Raw genomic sequence first — 15874 nt, forward strand, 5'->3', positions numbered from 1 at the left:
TGGGGAGAGGGGGCAGCCACCAGTACCCAGCTCTTCACTCAGAGCGATGTTTCAGTTCACGAGTTGCTGGCTCGCGGCCATAAAGAGAAACAAGCAGGGAGAAAACTTCTGGCCTTTCCTAAGGAGCTGCCACAGACTATGCCACGTCTCCTAGAATGTGCTGCCTTTTCTGATACTCTGTGCTCAAAAACTCTTCAGTCTCATAAGAGATCACGTCCGAAACCCTGCCTCAGTGAAGGCACACCAAGAGGAGGGTTGCGACCAAGCTTTTATGATGCTTAGGTTTCAGAGGGTTGGTAATGGCTTTTATGGTTTAAATTCAAAACAAAATAAATAGAGCCCTAGCAAGAGTCATAAAACAGGGTTTGTTTGTTTTCTCTTGGAATTCCCAAACCGCATTGCAAGTGGTGGTGACCTGGGGTGTCATCTTCAAAAGAACAGCTGCCAGAGGCAGACACACGGCAGAGCACCTCTTCCAAGCTGCAGGGGCAACAGCAGGTCTTTAAAATGGCCCAAATGTAAACACTTCTATTAATCTTTTTATCAAGAAATCTCCAACAGTTCTTTGCTCTTTACTCCCTCTTTATAACATGCACCAGGAATGTGAATCCTCGAGTTATATTAATCTGACACCTGATACAGGGAAATAATTACCTGATGAAATTATGCTGGTCACGTTCACCACTCAGCTTCTTACTTTGACTATTTTTCTATGGTTCTCCTTTTTTTGTATTACAAATACTTGCACCGAACGCATATGGATTACATCTACTATCAGCTAGCATTCTGCTGAAGAGAACTAACCCAATAATGATTTTTTTTTTTCTTTCCCTTAACTGCAAGAATCAATTAAAAAGAAAGTAGCACAAATACTCATGGTTGGTATAAGCATGAAGAATTCAACAAGACTCTATGTACAAGGAACTGCAGGTTTATAATCATGCAACGTGCTTTTGCTCAAGCCTACATCAAAATGTTCAGATTCCTGGGCAGTACCACGGCACTGTTCTGAGCTTGCATTCAGTAATCTGTTAGTCTACATAAACACAAGAAGTTTTGCCCATGCAAAGCTGTATGTATAGCTAGTGTCTCATAGAATATATGTTGTCTACATAAAAATGTTACTGATAAAACCTGTGTAATTGATAAAAAGGCTACAAAATGGCTGTTGAAGTTTACAGAACCGCTCTAAAGAAACAGTCCCAAGAGCTTCTCTATTTGTATTTCTTTTTCCCTACTAGCAAGATGCTAACCCTATCTTTATTTTAAGAGACTAACAGAAAATTTTAGGTGAAACAGTTCTACTTCTTCACCATCAGTGTACAGAATTATCTGATTTTCAGAGAAACTTGAAGGCTATGCCAGCATTAGTCTGACTGCATATACTATGAAATAACCCATGAGAAAATGAAGTATAAAGCTTCCCTTCAGCCAAGGAGAGAATACGAACAAGCCCCACAGTCATTTAGTGCACATCTTCCTAGCAAAGAAATACTAAACATATTGTAAAATATGAACATCCTGGTTTAAGACAGAAACATTAAGCCTTTTTCCTTGTAGTATAAAAAGTTTTAAGTTAATAAACAATATTAACTGAGTGTTTTTTTCCAAATCATTGTAGGTATTTTTAAAATTAATGGCCTTGCTTAACAGCAGCATTCAGTCTTAACAGGCATTCAATTATATTTCCCTGACAAGTTTACTAAACATCCTCTGGTTAAAATGATAAGACAGTAAAACTTGCAATTGGAAAAACATAAGAACAGCAACAACAATACCCCTGCAAGAACAGCAACAACAAAACCTCTTAAATATTTTACTTTCTCCTTCCCCAGTAAATACAGCTAGGACTTCAAAAATTTATTATAATGCAGGTTATATTAAAGAATGTTATTTGTTAATGTCCTGTGCATTTGCTTCTAGCAGTGAACTATTTCCTAGTTTTTTTTTTTGTTTGTTTTTTTAATCTAAGTACAGCATAACACAATATCACATGTGAGTGTGCATTCAGGAAAACGTGCATTTTACCTTAATTAAGAAATACAGAATTTTATAGCTGCAAATGCATTTGTGTTGGCTTCCTTCTGTAACATCACATTTATTTAGGATCATCAAAAAAAGTTTGAAAATAGGTTAAAGGGCTTCAGTAGCAGAGGAGGTGGTAGCCGCGGACAAATCAATTTAATCAGTCACTATGGTATGCACTGTGTTATCCAATTCAATGAACCATTTCACCTTACCAATTGACCAAGAACCTGCTGTCAGGGCCCCTGTTTCCACTCAAGAGGCCTCAGTCACCTTTTGCATATATTTTTATCAATACATCTTGCTTGCAAAAATATTCTCTGCTTTTATTCAAATCCCTTGTAAAATGTCACTGTAAAATAAAATGATGTCAGCAGCCGCTGTAATTAAACTATGATTTGCCTTTTCAGGAATGCTTTTTGTGACTAACCAACCCAAGCATCTGGCTCTTGTGTCGCATCAGAATACATATGTGCCAGCCTGGCTGTGCCTGGACTTAAACAGGGGGGTGGTATTCACTCCCTTCTTTTAACTATGTATTCATTCCTTGTCAATCACTCCTACCAAGAGAAGAGATCACACCCCACACTCAGAAGCCTTCCTTCTGAAGGGATTTACACCCAAAGGAAATGGGCAGCCATCTCAGGAGCTCACAAATGACACCACGTGGCAGCATCCACGCACATTAAGGTATGGTATTAACCCTTTGTCCAAAATGCTTCAGCTCTTTGCTCGTCTCTGCCATATAAACCTGCATTACAACATAATGAAAACTGATAATGTACGATACTTGCACACAGATTTATGTATCCACAATGCTATCTCTATAAATACATAGAACAACGTGCAAGCTGGCTCCTGCTAAGAAAATCAGCACACTCTCACTCAATTGTGTTTTCAAAAACTCTACATAAGTGCAACTGCAGTAAATACTTCTTCAGAAACACCATGGAAATACCACAAGAAGCCCTTAGAAGTGCCTCTATAGTAGGAGCAACCCTTAGAAAAACGCAACAGCAAGGAAGATTCGCTAAAAAAGGAATGTCCTCTCTCATGATTTAATGCCAGCTTTAGGCTCAAAATAATGCAACAATGTACATAAAGAGATGGCAATTATCCTGAAGGGCAATCCCTCCTTCACTACAGCAGGGGTAGGAAGGAGGGGGATCAGTACTCATCATTGATACAAAAAGGATGAAGATTTTAATGAAGGAATATCTGGAGGAACTTATCTAGGACTGTATTTCTCCAAAAAACAGTAGCATTAATTACTATTAATAAAGAAAGAACACATGACAAAGTTAAACACACTTCTAAATTCTCCTTCGCTACGGATTTGTGATTACACAAAACTACACATAGAAGAAACAGATGAACAAGCAGAAAGTCTGTGGATTCCAACATAACGTATTGTGTTAGTTCCAAAAAGCTGATGACCAAAAATTCATGACAAGTACTCCAAACCACAACCAAATGCAAAAACAAAATACCCCCTAGTTTTCATCTATTTTGCCTTGTCCCAGTCGTCCCCTCATAGTTAGGAAGCAAGCATTCTCTAACCCTCTCACCTTTAGCATGACAACACAGCCATCAAACCAACACGTTTCTCACGACAGCTCAGCTGAGCTAAGCAATAAGGAGGGTAAGCATAACCGCTTCCCTCTTCATTCTGCTTCACGTAATATGATTTGGATGATAATCCAATACATACGACAAGAAGAGGATCATTTGTGTGGCTCCACTCTATTATCTGTTGGGGGAAAAGCATTAGGGTTGCCCTAGTGACTATTTTTGGGGGTGGTGGTTTTCATATCTGATGGAGCTCACAAAGGGAAGAAAGGAGGAAGAGTGTAGAATGTTTGAAATAATTCACTGTGCTATTCCCAACACCAGCTCCTCTTTTTATTTTTTGGAATGCTATCGGGTAACAAAAGCTGCACCGTGGTAAACAATGCTTCATCCAGCAGTTCAAATGCTTTGAAAAACAGCTAGGTTTCATAATGGCATATGCAAGTATGATGTTTTCACAACGTGCTGAATGCCAGCAAAGCAGTTAAAGCGGATCAAATAATTACAAGGGAATGCTTAAAGCCATACCTAGCTAGATACGGTTTTTGTTTTTGTTTTCACAACAATCTGAAGAAAGGACATTTCTTGCCAACAGCATCCACTGCAGATGGCTTCAGCCTCCTTCTTTAGCTGGGAAGGGAGCTTCAGCTACGACTGATGTAACAGAAACAAAAATCTCAGACAAAATGGAAGTGTTTCTCCAAGGGCCCCACAGACCTAGTGACAGGCAGTGCAAAAGGACACTGCTGGGTCACAAAAACCTCTGTGGGGCTGAGAGGGGTTCCCAAACAGCCCGGGAGCTACTGATCGTGACTTTAATTCAAGATAAACACAGTCAGTGTGATGTACACAAAATGCCCTGGGCATCTGTGCACTGCCTGCTCAGGCCCAGAAGATAATTTCTTCTCCTCACAAAACAAAAACAAGGTTTTTTCAGTTCTTATGCTATTTTGTTCTTTAAGTTGCAATTCTTAAGCTATTTTTGAATGCAGTGGGAATACAAGTAACTCTGAGAACGGTCTAATGAGGCATCAGTATTCAAAAACTGTATTTTGAATCTGTCTAGGCCACATAAAATTATCTTGTTAAATACAGTAGAGAAAGGAGCATCTAGCTTCTCCATCATAGCATTTATGGTGCGCCCAGAAAGCAGAGTGATGCTAAGATAGAAAACTTAACCAACAACCTCATTTTTTAATCCATGAGAACAGATCAACAATTATTTGAATCTCAAAACTGTAATTATTTTCTGTCAGATATACTGCAAAATTGTATGGTATCAATCCAGAACGTGTACGCAGGGGCCACATCTAGATTTGTCCTAATCCTGTGCCTACATGCTGCCCCAGAAAAGGCAGTGCAGAGCTGACATGCTGGGAAGTTAACTGCAGGCTGCTACTCTTCAGTAAAACTCAGTCTGAAAATGTACCGTGCCTTTCTACCTATTTGAGATTAAAAGCCATAGCCTTTTAATACCCAGGTGATTCTTCGAAAGAAATAAAGATGAAATAGAAGTGTTTATCTATTCCTCTGGCTAATCCTACAGCACATTATTGAAGCCACTCAATTTCAATGAGGAAAACAAGATCCCACCATTATTTTTTTTTTTAAAGGTTGCTTTCTTTCATCTTGCAGCTAGCCCTAGCATGCTGACACAAACCCACCTTCTGCAAAGCTTCCAGTAACACAGGGTAGAATATTGACAGTGCATACTCTCATTACAAATAAATAAACAAAAATGCTCAATCGTAAACTCATCAGATCGAATAGTTTTCCGTGCTTAGCTCTAAATCAATCTATTTTCCCTCCTGCATCCAGAAGCCGTATCAATAGGTTGTGGTCTTTTGTTGTGTGGGCTTCCCATCCCCCTCCCCCCCCCCCAACAAAGACGCTGACAAAAACGCAGTGCATTTGTCTGATAAACCAGGCCTTTTGGGGCACTGGTCAGCTTCACTGAAAGAAATTTGTTTAAAATCTGCTAATACAATTTTACTGAAAGATGTTTTTTACGCGTTTATTTTCCTCGAAAAGCAAGAAGAACAATGAAATGGAAGGTGGCTCACAAAGCACAAAGAACTACACAGACATCGGCTCTTAGAAAACAACCTCCACAATATCATTTCCTTTCTTTCTTGCTTTCCATGAAACCTTATCTGTGCTATCCACTCAGCCCTCTTCAGAGGCATGAAGGAAAATTATTTTTTTGCATAAATCACATAAAAAATCCTTATGAAATGCATCCTCAAGGAGGAATGCTCTGGATGTTCTTTTCATTCCTTACAATAAAAGGGTTTTCTTTACACTGAGAGTTAGGAACTCCTGAAATAACAACTTACAAAATGAGGTCTTTTTTTTCAGCATAACACCAGAGATGGTTTTTGCTCCAAAAGTATCAATACAATGTGGAAAGAATGTGCGTATTCTAATAGCTCCAACCCATCCAGATAGAGCAGATATAAGATCAGTGATGGTTTAATGGTTTAAACACTCCTACATCACGCATTTCCAACATGAACTGCTATGCTGTGATTTCAAACAAGCCTACTGTTAATTTTCTTGCATTACGAAACCACATACACAAATATTCTGAATATTTGTAAGCCTTCATTTCTATAGAAATAAGAATAAAAGCAGTCATCTATGCAGTACTTTTTAAAATAATAGTTATTTTCCATAGTTCATGTTGGTGGAAAGGCCACCATAAAGATTTACCACAGGTACCCTAGAGTGTGTGCCCACATTTGAGAAGTGTATTTGCCAGCATTACCCATGCGCAGCACTGGGTAGACCTGGACTGGTTTGAAGCTGCTTCTCAGTGCCTGCAGTACAGAACCCTGGCTCAGTAACACAGGTAATGGTGCACAGGCTCTGCTCTGCCTGGGTCAGCCATGTGCTGCTCCTGAGCTACGCAGCATGCCTGCCCTGATCTGCCTCTGCACAGATCCAGCTGCAGCGTGTCCACATCCACACATCAGCTAAGTGCACAGTCCTGATAAAAGGGCAGTACGTTACTGGGAACTGGTAGTAAAAACTTGCCATTTCCCCACTGTTCCTTATTCTGTCATTGATATTAACAGCAAATACAAGTTTCATAACACATTCTCTTTCCAGTCTGAGGGTCACGTAACTTCAAGTATCTCTTATAAATCAGTATCACACACACAGTTTCACAAATATTAGTCAACAAAAGTAGGCGCTGACTGAAATCCCAATCTTGAAGTAGATTCTCAGAAAAGCTGTCCTATCATGGATCAAATGATTTGCACGAACATAGGCTTCACAAGTGTTAAGGACTGCAGAATGTGACCAGCACCTCACTCTTCATTCTTCAGAAATAAAGGACAGTTACTGCCACATTTGTTGTTATAAGGCCAAGTCAGTTATCCCTATGGAGGATCATTCCAGAGCTCATGAAATTGATACAATAACTCATGTCACATTAAATACATGTAGGGCTTCCCTTTCCAGCAAAAGGCCAACAAACATGGTGGATGGTTTTCCATGAAACTGTGCCTGCAACTTCATACGTTCAATACCTGCAGGGAGAATTATTCAGTAGCTCTACTGCCACATTTTAGTGCTAAGAGAATCTGCATCATAGTGATCTACTGACTGAGGAAGAAAGTAGTCAGTTCCTAGTTTACTTTTCCAAACTTGCACCTAACACGGCTAACATGGACAAGCTCCATATACTGACGTTACTAAAGTCAGCATTTTGTGTAACATTTTAAAGAGATTTACACCATCTTAAGATTTTAACTTGAAGCTTTTCGTATCAAAATGCAGAGGCAACAGCAAAGTGTGAAAAGAGGATTTCGGCAGCAAAAGGATTAAGACTCAAATGTTAAAGCTTTTAATTCCTACCTGAGGCATGGATTGAGAATTACAAGTAAATTAATTCAATGTTTTTTTATTCCAATCTATTTTACAACAATCTTAATTGTTAATTCTCTATATAATTACGTATGTTAAAAAACAATCACCAACAAAACACACATTTGTGCACATAAAAACAACACTGTCAATTCAAAATTTGGTGTTTCATTTTTCTTACTTTAGCCTCGGGATGGCATGAGTTTGAGCTCAGTATTTCTTTCTCTGAAATCTGTTAATTCTGTGTAGTGTTACAAATAATCAACCATTAATGAAAGCATTTTAAAATATCTGGTAAACTATACCACTTTATCCTTCTTGGTCATGATTAGGCATGTTATGTGGTATCACTTCAGTAAAATGCTAACAATGAGGTGAAGAAAACTTAAAAAAAAAAAAAAGAAAAAGAAAGAAAAAAAGAAAGAAAAAAAGACAGCATCATCCAGAAACAGATCATCTTAATGGTCTTAATTCTGCTGTCAGTCACGCAAATGTAAACGCAGAGCAGTTTTGCTAACTTCAGGGAGCTTGTTCTTGGCTAACTTTAATAGTGTAACTGAGGAGAGAATTTCTCACTGTGTATGAATACTTAAAAGTCACACTGCAGCGGTGCAGGCTCTTGCCTCGCGTACTGCATGAGGAGGAAGCACCTCAGTTTCACCTGTGAATCTGTCTTTGCTAGCTGATGTGACACCTGAAAATACAACACAACAAAATATTTAGAATAGCAAAGCCAAAGAACTCTGGCCAAGGTAGAGAAGTGACACGTTTGATTCTTCTGGCCATTTGTACTCAGCCATCCAAGGTAAGAAAGAATGAGTTAACTGTTTCAAAAAAAGGACATTTACAGGCTGAGCATCAGTTTTCCTGCCATGACCAATTAAATCTGATTCAAGAGATTTATATATAATTGGAGCCCTAGACTTAAAGAGAATGTTTGAAAATAAAGAACAATTCAGATAAGAACACCCTAGTTATGATCACTGCAGATGGCAGATTACTACTCGGACACCACATGCACTAGCCAAAGAAAAACAGTAAGAAAGACGAGATGGATATGCTTGCCAAGCACAGCATAACCAGCTATCTGTAGTTCTGATCAGCAATTCATACCCGAGTCACAACTTCAATTACAGAAGCCCTGAATTTACAATGTAGAAAGCAGTCACAAAGCAGAAGAGTGATTAACACCAGTACTGTGTCTGTGCCTCAACATTTCATCTATACTTTAAACAGAACATCTTACCCAGCAGTATTAACTGCACAGGGCAGGAAAACTGAAACGTGAAGACTGGAAGCATGCAGAGGCAGAAAGGCTGACATATTTTTAATGCAAGCCCTGAAGTTGCTCGCGATCAATCTGATTTCTGGTGGGGGACCAAAGAAGGCATATAAATATTTTTCTGCATTCATTTATGCAAAGTGTGCACAGGTCAGCAAGATACTGAATTTCCGTGGGGGGGACAGTTCACATTTCTTCCATTTTGGAGTGCAAATCCTGACTTCTAGCAAAATTGAGAATTACCCAGTTATGCAGTCAGTCTGTCTGCCCTCCTTCAATCCTGGGTTTGAAGGCAAGTTAGAAGACACAGAAAGGTGACAGGAACATACTGCAGTGGCTATGATTGGAATGTGTAATGTCAAAATTCATAGGAATCCATACTAACCCTTACTGGAAACAGTGGCTAATAGCCAGTTTCTTCCTGTGGTTAAGTATCTTCCACAGGAAAAACTGAGAGTATCCTTCCACAAGATCCAAATATACTGCAGCTGAACAAAGAACTAGACCTATTTTTTGCCACTCTGGATAAATATCCGTTGCTGGCTTGAGGAGAAGGCAAATCACAGGCAGTCCAGGCTGCAGCAGGGCTGCAGCCCCAAGTCAGCCTCCCCAGTTTGTGCCAGCCCTTCCTCAGTCACTCCGCAGCACAGGGGTGGCTAACAAACCAGCTCCCTGCAACAACTAATTAAATCAGGTGCCAGTACTGGATATATATTTTTGTATCATTAAAAAAATCCCAACAGTAGTCTTACGAGCTGCTGTATGCTTTACAACTGCACTCATCAGCCTGCACAGCCCAGATCCTTCCTGCCTTTCCTCAGTCTCAGTATCCTTGCATCTTGTGCTGTGCTTCCTCCACATGGTGCACTCCTGCTGGATCTGGTAAGCAATACCTGCTCCCCTGAGACAGTGGAGAAGAGCAACCCTTGTTTCTTAGCTCACAAGAAGAATCTATTAATCCTTCTTCAAAAGGCCACCATCTGTAGAGAACAGCCTCCAGACAGAAAGGACCTGGCATTCAGACACACAGCGTGAACACTTCTAGGTATGCGGTGATCCCTTGGGTGTCTTTTGTATAGGTTAAAATGTTTTGGGTCATACAAACCAAGGCTCCGGAACCAACCTGACAATATTGTGGATTCTGCTATCAGTTAGAGCACTGAGTTTCCGGTTGTTCTGTAGAAAGCCCAGCTGATACAAGGCACAGTACATCTAGACAGCACATAAATCAGTTTTTTTGAGGCTCCAGGCAGCACTCAAATATTGCACCTAGGAACCCAATGCCTTCTATGTGATCAAAAATCATAATATCTACGCAGCTTTAGCCTTATAAGACTAAGGGCCCAGATCTTTAACAGCCTGATGTTTCCCACAATATTCCTGGATACTTCCAGGAACAATCTATTTACTAAACTGGCCTCCCTCTTGAAAAACTGAAAGGCCAGAAAGCCATGCTCCTAAGTCAAGACAGATCCCATTGACTTTTCTCCTTACAGAACTTCTAAATATCCAACAAATCTGCAAATACTTGTTTCCAACTAACTCCAGACTGGAGGTAAACTGCGGCTCTCACCCATGGCTCTCAACCTCAAGCACAGTCCCCATACTTCCTGCAGGGGAAGTCTTATCTTTCCCGGGCTTTGACACTGGTGATGGAGATTTAAGTAAATGACATCAGTGAGAGAAAATACAGAAGGAACCTTTTGGGAACTAGACCTGAAAAAGAGATGCTGATAATAGACTTTCAAAGGATTAGGGGTCAGATGTAATCAAATGTTTACAGGTATTCAAACGTCAAACTCGTGGACCTCTGGGGCAATCAGGTTCCTCATAGCTTTGAGGATATGAGTGTGCCCCTCTGGATTACATATGGTAAACTAAGAAAATAATCATTGTACAACAGTACAGCATCTTATGGTTGAACAGGTCACAAATCAATTGGAATTCACTGAGCTAGAACAACAATCAAGCAGATTTATAATACAGATAATACATATCTGATTTGGAAGCTGTCTTCCACGTTACAGCCCTCCTAGTACTGTCCAACCACCAGGATGAAAAGCAAGTTGTGAAAAGCCATTCCTCTTATGGCCGCAACTCAAACATTAAATGGAAAAGGAGAGTTATTGAAATAAACTGAATAAGTGCAGAAAAAATTCTTCACACATCTTTTTCAGTCTGTGTTTAGGAAGGACTAAAGAAGAATCAGACAAGGAAGGCACATGCTTCCATCATGGTGTAAAAGCCTGAATCAGAATGCCTTCTACTAACTAATGTGTAGCTTTCCTCTCAGTTCATGCACAGCTTTACACAGCACAGGTGCCACCACTGCCGTCTTGGTAGCATCAGCGACTGCTCCTGTGGTACCCTTCTGGTTTCACACTCCGTGCTGTGAAACAAGCCAGAAGCAGCATGCTACACCAACACAGATCTGCCAGAGATCATGGTCAAGTACTGCAAGCCATCTAGCACTGTAAGCAGTTACCAGGAGTCCAGCTCAGCTGCTCTGCATTTCATTTACAGCAAAAGTTTTCAGATAATTCACCTACTTGCTTTTCATTTTTGCAGTATTCGTTTAGTTCGGTTCACCTCACACCTCCAGCTCTGAGGCAAAAAGCCATTGCCCTGGCATGACCATGGGTGTGATAAACCCAGCCAGGAGGTGGGAAGGAACAGACCAGCACTGAGATTCCCATCATCCCCTCAAGCACTACTGCCAGAGAAACTGCAGTATGAAACAGCATCTGGCACCTGGGATTTCCTAGTGGTCACAGCACAGAAAATATCCCCAAATTAGCTACAATTATATCCTCTCAGCCATGTCTATACTTCTTGATATACCACTACCTCTCTACAAAAGTATCATTTACTTCATGAATAAAGCTAACAAAATAGAAGTAAAAATGTCACTATTATCTGATATCAACAGAATAATAACCACTGTAATATATTAAAATATTTCAGGTGCAATATCTTATAAATGATTACTGTTTTTTCATTGGTCAAATTATAGGATTTTTAAAAAATCAAATACACACGTATGAAGGCAGTCTAAGGGTTCTATATTGTTTTAAGGCAACTCAGTGCAATTTGGATGAAAAAATGAATCAATAATAAAATGTAAAGGATACCTACCCAGAGCAGCCATAATCTATGCTTTTCCTACAGCACTGGAAAGATGCCTACCCTTGTACTGTTTTATAAAGTACAAGACTGTGACTAAAATGTATTTTCAGAATTGCAATACTATAATGGGGCAGTGAGTTCATTTTTTTCAACTGATTATTAAATTTACTAGTGCTTACAGTTATGATCAGCATCATTAAAACCTATTAAAGTGCAAATATCTCAATTTAAAAACAAATTATTTACCATATTTAACACTACCAGATAAGTATTTTGGTACTTCCAAAAATTCAATGCTTTACCATAGAATACATTTCTATGTATGGATCAATATCCCTTTTAGCTTAAAAGTGGATTGCAGTTTTCACGTTGTTGCTAGAAATGCCAGTTGCAACATTTCCTCTATGCTGCTAGCTAATATTATGTTATTAAAATATCCTGAGAAAATAAGACTTGACTGCAATTCCCATTTGTTGACTGAATATATATATCTTTAATGACTTAGTCAAAAGAGCTGGCCTTCACTTTGAAAAGAGTACTTACAAATTAGCCAAATAATATTGTTGTATCCTTGAAAGAGCATCAATGCCAAATACGTCTGCCAGACATGTGACAAGCCCCTTGCCATGTGCAGACAGAACTGCACTCCCTCCAGTCCGGCTCCGAAGTTAAAACATCTGAAGTGTAAATTGTGTGCGGCACAGACACAGCAGCCCACTTTACTTTAACCTTGTTAATGGCAAGCCAGATGGAACCTCTGAGGCCACCCATTGTTCAGGCTTGCATTTTTGTGTAATGCCATGGTGTAGGTCCATAGGGCCTCATGAATTCCCCTCCTCTGAATATATACTGTGCTGCTAAAGGCACTGAAAGGATCAAGCTCTGCTCTGAGAGCAGCTGGCTTTGTATTTTTTAATGGCTGTTAGCAGCAGCAGCAGGTCCATTCTACTCCCCCACTCTCCCCCTGCCCTCCTTAAAATCCTGATCTATCAGTCCTTGAGTAGAACCAACCCTGTGTCCTAATGAAGCATATCATACATTACCTTGGGCTCACTTCCCTGTATACTCTTTGAAAATTCTCAGTTTCCTCCTTCCATGCAGCCTTAGATCCTGCTCCAGCAGATCTTAATCATACCACTAATCATCACTGACTTCATCAACAGTCCCAATGTAATTTCTTTCCTACCCAATCCGGGCAAACTGTGCTTGCATAATTTTTGTTACTCATCATCACCTTCTGAAAATGTGGTCAAATTTCCCTGTCTCGATCTCTCTGAGAGAAGAAATAAAATAAGAAGAGTTCTGAGTAAAGATTGGCCTTCTAGCAGGTTTCATTGGCACCGCTGAAACATGATCAGTGAATGGGAGAGGGGACGACTTTCTCCCTGTTTACTGCAGGTGTGGCGCGTGCTGATGGGAACGGGATGAGAAAAGTGCAAAGCCCTTCCTCTCCAATGGGTCTACCTTCAGGCAAGCCACACCACATAAACAGCAGATTGTAGCCAGGAATGTCTGAATTGCAGCACTGAGCAGCAGTGCTAAGGTAGTTTGTTTTCTTCTGGAGGTGGACTTTGATATAGCAGCTCAAGAAGACAGCTACATCAAAGTCTTTATCAAAGTCTAGTATATGAAGTCATGACTGATATTAGAGTGATGCTGCATACACTTACCTGTTGTCACAGAAACTGCACAGAAGCTTTTGCAGCATCAGGGTTGATTGGATTATTAAAGGGGCTGAGAAGCCACGGTCAATACCATGGAGAAAGTTCTCTAACCTCTTTGAACTTACTTGCTTTTGCACTACTCTGGCAGTTTGAGGAAGGAAATCCCCTCACCAAATCCACAGGTCAGTGCCTCATAGGGTGAAGAAGCCATACAACTCATGGATATCTGTTATACTCCTCCTGTTCCCAGCTGGTCTGTGTGCCTTTGGCAACAGCAGCCAGGAGGGACAGAACAGGCGAACAGAGCCTGCTATATAGCATGAACCAGGGAAGGCAACCTGTGACCTGATGATTTCTTTTCTTTCCCCCAGGCTGCTCTGGACATGATCAGAAGATCAGCGTCTCCTTTCCTACACACGTTTCCCCAAAAGCAGGAGAAATGCCAGCCAAACGCCTCCTCAGTGAGCCTGTAATGCAACATAAAAGCTTTGGGGCAACCACGGCTTGCAGCCAGTGAGACAACAATGAATTGAGGAACTCCAGGACAGACAAGTCAGGGAGAAAGGCAAAATACAACCACCCCTACTTTCTCCCCACAAGAAGAAGGCCAAACTTAAATCCTGTCCCTTATCTTTTAAAAGGTGCAACTAAGGAAAATAATTTTGAAGATTTCTTTGCTAAGATTGTCCTTAAGGGCCTTAACATTTTGCCATTTTTGGCTCAGTGGGGTTCAATGCATAAGATACAGCAATTTAATAATTATGAAATTAAAAATATTTCTAATTCCAAATCGTAACTCACAGAGGAACAACAGAGGTGCCAGCAGAAATAAAGCTGCTGGACTCGGCAAACTCATTTTTGCCCATTCTGGAGTTCACATGGTAATAAAGCTTATTTTACCTGGTAATTTTCTGTTATATACTACAACAGATTATTTTTGAAAGCCAAACAGATTATTTTTAGCACGCTTCCATTGATTGAGAAAAAGAAAACCACCCAGTTGACAAAATACAAGTGCTAGGTAAGGTAAAATAATAAAGCTAAGGTACAATTTGCAACCAGTACACACACTGCATTTCACCCACTCTTCCCAGTTTTTCTATTAATAGGATGCAAGGCTGTAGGACACATTTTGAGATCGGAGTGGCTATACTGCTGCTGCCTGCAGTTTTCATGCCTTTCTTTCATGAGCTCTCTTGAGCCTTAAGTTAATATCCCCAAGTGATAGCTGTTACAAACCCTGTGATGTTTGTCACTTCAGTATAGAAGGGAGATGGATACACCTCCCTTGATTTCAGCACATTAAACTTCCTTGCTGCTTTGTTTCCTTCAGAAGTAGCAGTTTGCATTTCCATACTTTGCCCTGCCTCTTACCCTCAGTTAGTATCACATGCATATAAGTTAGAAAAAATAGATGCAGATTTTTTTTTCCTGTGAAGTCTTGTAGCATGAATTAGTTCAGCTGATATCTCTCTTCTAATAATGATGACAGCAAGAAAACCTAAAGACATCTTGAATAAGGGGGGCCATCAAAATTTCAGGACTTGAATACTCGTTTCACTTTTGTGGTAATGGGATAATTGAGAGATTTGCATTAAAACTGGTTTGCATTTTCAACTTAGCAAATAAACATTTAATAAAATACTTTCAGAGCTGTTCAGTATTTATGAGTACACATTGAAAAATTCACTCGTTCCTAGTAAACAGTAGGAAAATAAGCATGTTTGGAAACTTTGGGGAATATTCACTATCCTTTTTTGGAAGCCTAGAAAACACGTTTAATGGGTTATATACTGGGCTTCACAAAGTATATGTTACTGATACTTCAGAACACTTTTCAGCATTGCAGTGCTTTAAGTCCCCATTTATATAATCCTACTGTTCCACTCGGTGAAAAAATTTCCTTTGAAGAATGGTCACCAAGAAACCTGAAACATGAACTCCTCTCTACATTACAAAGAAATACTCTATCACTGATGCATAGAATAAAGTAGAGGATAGGAATATAATTTCTGCTACAGTGTGTGAATTTATTTTTAATCAGCTCTATCCTATTTAAGACTGGTTACCATTTTAATACACCGAAGCCTGAAACCATACCACACTTAAACTATTAGCATTGATGTGAAATACCAGAACACTACAACTGGAAACTATTTTTAATATGCATCTCCTATTGTTTTCACATCATTCACAGCACTTCAAATTAATGCAACAGAGGCAGAAAAAAAATAAACAGATTGCTTAGAGGAAGCCGGTAGGGAAGGAAGAGCTGTGGTAACATAATACACTGGCTCAGATTTTGCAAGTTTTGAGGAGCAACTGCTAAAGGAAG

General features: G+C 39.8%; 1 protein-coding gene across 4 annotated transcripts in view; it reads right to left on the reverse strand.

Moving 5' to 3' along the window:
• The window catches only part of LIN28B (lin-28 homolog B), a 95631-nt gene that overhangs the window by 5922 nt on the left and 73835 nt on the right, over nt 1-15874 (reverse strand). The window lies entirely within an intron of this gene.

This window comes from Meleagris gallopavo, chromosome 2 (assembly GCF_000146605.3).
Source record: "Meleagris gallopavo isolate NT-WF06-2002-E0010 breed Aviagen turkey brand Nicholas breeding stock chromosome 2, Turkey_5.1, whole genome shotgun sequence".
Taxonomy (NCBI): Eukaryota; Metazoa; Chordata; class Aves; order Galliformes; family Phasianidae; genus Meleagris; species Meleagris gallopavo.